Raw genomic sequence first — 6,000 nt, 5'->3', positions numbered from 1 at the left:
TCAGTTCTGACCATTCCTCCCATTTCTGCAATCCTTGGTCATTGAACAAAAGGTATCGCCACTCCATCTCCTCTCCTTGGTGTTATTTTTACCCCCTACTGTTCTTCAATTCTGTACCCCTGAACAATCCCAACACCCCAGGTGCATTCTCCTGGCACCCCATCGAGCTTTTGCCTTCAGCTAAGTGTCATCCTCTGTCAATGCCATCTGGGTTGAACATCTTCTGCCTCTCTTAACTCTCCAGACATCTCCTTTCTTTACTCAGAACCTTGACACATGGATTGGTTTTCTTTTCTAACAAATTTAGTTTTAAGAGACTGTGACTTTCTCTTATTCTTACAGGAACATTGGCTTTCATGTTGCCTTTATTTTCTTCCATTCTGCTGACTTCCTCCTTTCCCTTTTTGCCCTGCCCATGACCTTTACAGCTGAGGTCCAAACAGGAAACATTCACCATCCTTGGTTCTCTTAGAACCCCACACTCTGCTCACCCTGTCTGGGAAAACTGAACCAAAGATGAAGGCTACAACCTACTTTCTCTGTACTCTCTCTACAGCTGGACAGCTGAAGGCTGCCAGAGGAAGCTGCATATTCCTGTATGTTGGTGCTAATGCTACCTTGGAATGTTCATTAACCCTTGACTTGCCTTTGATTAGAGTCCACTCTCTTCTCCCTCAGATACAGGCCCAAGGCTTTACCAAACTCCTAAAGATCCCCACCCAGTGCCCTCCCCTCCCTGCCAGCACGCAGCCTCACGCCTTACTTCACTGTGACTGACAGCCCCTTGAGCCTGATCTCTGTCAACTTCCCGTCTCCTTTCAGATTTTGCCTTATCTAAATCCACATGCTTCCTTCCTTGCTTGAAATCTCAGAGGACAAGAAGTCTCTTCTCCTGCCTGGAATCCCTTCCCCCATCTCTCCATTCGGCTAACTCCTCACTCCTCTGTTAAGGCATCTCAGATGGTCACTCTTCCAAGACAGGCTCTGTCGAGATGGTTCCATAGTTGGGTCAGGTGACTCCCAGCTACCCTCGTACTTCTGACGTGCTAGTGTAAAGCTGCTTAGGTGTTTGCTGCCTGGACCAGGCTGGGAGGTCCCCAAGGTCAAAGACCTGATCCTTCTCACCTTTAAATCTTCAATGTAGTGCAGGCCTGTCACCTAAAAGGGACACAGTTTTACTGATTTGTTTTTGTTATCAACTTCCTTCCTTAAGTGAGCTGGATGTGTTTCCGTAACAGTCTAGACAAAAAAAAAAACAAAAAAACCCAAAAAAAACACATAACAATCCCCCCCAAAAAAAACCCCACCAGACTAACAGACTCAATAAGGATGTCCTATGCTTTTACATCTCATTTCTATTAAAAACAAAGATTTTATAGATAATGCAGTATATAACATATATTATGTGTGTGTATATATATATTTATACATATACACATACATATTCATAATTTTTCTAGTACTTTATGTGCAATAAAAAATATCTTTTGTTTTCCATTCTTAACACTATTATACACTTTAAATAAGTCACCTGCCCATTCTGGGCCTCAGTTTGCAAAGTGAGGAGGCCGGACTTGGTAAGCTCAGTGAACTCTTCAGTAATGAGGTGATTGTCTGATGACAATGATAATCAAGCAGAGGCTCTAGGCCTGGGCGACAGCAGAAAAATAATTGACTCTGCTATTCTAAAAGTATTTTCAAATTATCACATAATTATTCCCTTACCTGACATTTCTAACGTGAGCTTTTGAATTTATAAGCTGCTTTCAAATTAAATGAAATACTCAGATAAATTCTTATATTAGTATATCAATTTCCTTTTTGAAAATACACCTTTAAATTTTATAATAATTTTAGATTTATGTAAAGTTTGCAAAGATAGTGCAGACAGTTCCTGTATACCCCTCATCTGGTTTCCCTCTTGTTAATATCTTACATTAATACCAACTAAACTCTAGACCTCATTTGGACTTCACTAGTTTTCCACTGTCCTTTTTCTGTTCCAGGATCTCAGTGAGGACACCACATTCATTCATCATGTCTCATTAATTTCCTGTGGGCTGTGAGAGTTTCCCAGTCTTTGCTTGTTTTTCATGACCTTGATGGTTTCGAGAAGTACTGGTAGGGTATCCTGCAAAATGTCCCTCAATTTGAGTTTGTCTGATGTTTTTCTCATGGTTAGACTGGGGTTATGGGTTTTGGGGAGGAAGACCACAGAGATACAGTGCTATTCTCATCACATCATATCAAGGGAATGTATACCAACATGACTTATCACTGTAATGTGAACCTTAACCTCAGTGTCCTTTTATGGAGCAGTTTCATATTCGTTACCTCATGTGACTCTTTTAAGGATCATGGCATATACAAGCCTGGCATCCCCAGCTCCATATTACAAAGGAAGATCCTGAGTTGGGGGTTGGAGCCAAGGCATTATGACTGTCACCCTATCAACCTCTCCCTAGCCCCCTGACGATCTCTTCTAAGTCACACCTAAAAGAAGCATTTATAAGAAGCATCTTACGATGCTTTCCTGTATACATTCATTTTAGTGCTCCTGTGGTTAAGAATTTTCATGATTAAATGTTACATGGTATCTTCATGACTACAGCTATAATTCTAGGCTTATAATCCTAGGCTTCTTTGGACAAATCCAAAATGGATCAACATGTCCAATCAACCAAGCAAGTAACCGACTAATCATTATTTAAATTCACATTTGGAATGAACTTTTTTCAAACGGATTACTTGGTGTTTGATAGTCATACTTTATTTTCTGAAAGATTCAAGCCTTCTTACCAGACCCCAAAAATCTTTAAAAGAAAGTTGTTTCTTCATCTGTAAAATAGGCTTGTGATTTACACAGAGATACAATATTTTGGGTGTGTATTTCAATATGATAGGAAGGGGGCCTGATAACTGTCCCTCTGGAGACACTAGTAACAATAATAATCATTGGTATTATAATGATAGCAATAATAATAATAGCTAACATATTTAGCTCTTACTATGAGGCAGAATCTGTGCTAAATGATAATCTCATTTCAACACCAAAATCTATGGGTTAAGTGCTACTTAACCCATAGATTTATATCCTCATTTTGCAAATGAGAAAACTGAGGCTCAGCGAGATAAAGCAACACCAGAGTTTACACAGGTCATATTCTTGAAGCATTTACTTTGCTAGGGCTGCCATAATAAAATACCACAGACTGGCTTAAAGAACAGATATTTGGGACTTCCCTAGTGTTCCAGATGCTCCCAATGCAGGGGGCCCAGGTTTAATCCCTGGTCAGGAAATGAGATCCCACATGCCGCAACTAAAATATCCCGCATGCCTCAATGAAGATCTTGCACGTGGAAACGAAGATCTCACATGCCCCAACTAAGACCTGGCACAGCCAAATAAATTTTATAAATAAATAAATAAATTTTATAAATAAATAAATAAATAAGAACAGATATTTACTTTCTCACAGTCCTAGATCACAGAGAGCAGTTTGCTTCTGTCTGAGGCCTCTCTCCTTGGCTTGCAGATGGCCACCTTCTCACTGAATCCTCACATGGCCTTTCCTCTGTGCATGTGCACTCCCGTTGTCTCTGTGCACCCAAAGTTCCTCTTTTTATAAGGACACCATTCAAATTGGATTAGGACCCACCTTAATGGCTACATTTTAATTTAATCACCTCTTTAAAGAACTTATCTTGAAATCCACTTACATTCTGAGTTACAGTACTAGGGGTTGGGACTTTAACATATGGATACAGGGAGAACATAATTCAGCCCATAACAGGAACTGTGACTCAAACCCAAGCTGCATGACTCCCAAGCCAAAATCTTAACTATTTAGCTATCCTGGGAAATGAATCTTACACCTTCAGGGTAGTCAAACCACCAGAATTTTTAGACTTACGTATCATCACAGCCAATCATGCAGTGTTTCCACTGATCTGTGATCTCCCTCCATGTGATAGAATGAAGCACTGAGCTCATACCAATAACATTTACTACTTTATTATTTACCCCATCATTTACAAGCAGCTGGCCTTAGAAGAGGACTCAGCTATGATGCCAGCTGGAGAATAACATATTTCTGTTTTGGGGTGTTGCTTATTCAGCCCTCACTCGTATCTTCATTTATTTATTCAACAAATATTTACTGAGTGCTTGCTATAATTTGGGCATTTTTTCTAAGCACTTTAGAAATATCAGTCAATTTAATCCTCATAATACATGAAGGTATTATTATTATTCTTATCTTACAGATGAGAAACCAAGGCTCAAAGAGGTTAAGCAACTTGCCAATCACTTAAGAGGTGGTGACAAGGCTTGAAGAAGGCAACTTGAAGGCAGCCTCACTCCAGACCCTTTGCCTATACTTCAGATTTCTCTTCCTTGCTAGCTGTTAAAGTGTCTGAAGATTGATAATTACCTCTGACTTTTCCTTTTTTAAAAATAAGAGTAATTATTACCGTTATTAGTAACTTAGCAAAGATCTGTTTTTCCTCTACTATTATATATAATGTGAAATATCTGCAATTAGAGCTCCTATTTAATCCTTATGTTTCAGAACCGTAAATAAATCTGTGAGTTTTCTGGTTCAAATTTGTGATCTAGCAGCTAAGACTTCACCTTTGAAATAATAGAAAAGATTTTTAAAGCCAGAAAGGATGCAATTAAAACAGTGCTAGAAAGCATGGGGGGACAGACCAGGCATTTTGAGGAATTTCAGGAAGATAGAATACAGAGAGGATAGGGTCAATGGAAAAAGTAGAGCAGAAGAAAACAGCCTAAGAGAACAGAGGTGAGCACAGCTCTTTCCATGAGAGCTCCTAAGAAGCTAAAGTCATACCAGCAAGTGTAAAGAGCAGCTGTGCTCAAGGTATTTATTCAATAACTATATTCATACCGTCTATATTGGGGACCATCGCTACTCCTTACCTAGAGCCCTCAATGATCTCAAGTTAAAATCTGAGAAGTGTTCTTTAAGGAAAGAGGGGGGTGGGCTGGGTGAGACTTCTAGTAAGGGTGTAAAGAGAATCAGAACACTCTTGGGGGTGGATGTGGCTCTGGCAGTAGCCAGGGCTGGGGGATGGGGTAGAGGAGAGAAGTCAAGGCAGCTCTACCAAGGCCTGAGTGAGACACACTAAGCACTAGCTCTCAGAGGCTCAGGGGAACCCTCCTTACACTGACACCACTGCCTGCTTCTGTGTGTGTGTGTGTGTGTGTGTGTGTGTGTGTGCCAGAGTGATGTCTGAATAGGATCAAAATGGGGCTATGGGAGAAATGAACATTATTAGGAGGTTGTGGCTTTTGAGACCAACCTGCAACTTTGGTGGCTCTGGATGTAGACATGACTTTGGATTGCATCACTATTGGGACGCCATGGGTGGGACCATAATTGCACGCACACTCTTTGGACAGTATCAGGCAGGGACATCTCTAGCACTGTAGGTGTAGGAGATTTTTTTAATTGCTCAATGCTTTTCTCTTTTTTAAAGATTATTGGACTATTGGCTTGAAGGTTTCAAAATATTTTGAAAAGCTTCCAGTTTTCTAAAACGGGTTTAGGAGAAAATTAAAAAGAACTAACCTTAAAGTGCTCGTTAATGACAGTTTTGTTTTTCAGATCCAGAGACAACAGAACCTATACTGAATCTAAACCTTCAAAACAGAGAAAAACAAAGATGTGGGGAAGATGTCAGATTGACCTCCTTTCTTTTTGTTAACCTCTTCCCCCAGAGAGCCCTTCTCAGGAGACCTGAGAAAGAGAAAAGGAACCCCCTAAAGCAGGCAACTGGTCTGGCACTGTCAGCCAGGTCTTGGTCTCCTCCTGGTGAACACAAAAATTTCACAGCACATCCACATCAAGCAAGGCCACTCTGTGAACGTGATGGATCAAGACAAAAGATAGGACCACTCTACAATCACGTCTGAACACAGACAAAACATGAATATTGTCCAAACCACAAAAATGACCAAACATCCCCCACCTATCT

The sequence above is a fragment of the Mesoplodon densirostris genome, chromosome 1 (genome assembly GCF_025265405.1).
Source record: "Mesoplodon densirostris isolate mMesDen1 chromosome 1, mMesDen1 primary haplotype, whole genome shotgun sequence".
Taxonomy (NCBI): domain Eukaryota; kingdom Metazoa; phylum Chordata; class Mammalia; order Artiodactyla; family Ziphiidae; genus Mesoplodon; species Mesoplodon densirostris.
This window is presented reverse-complemented; position numbering follows the sequence as displayed.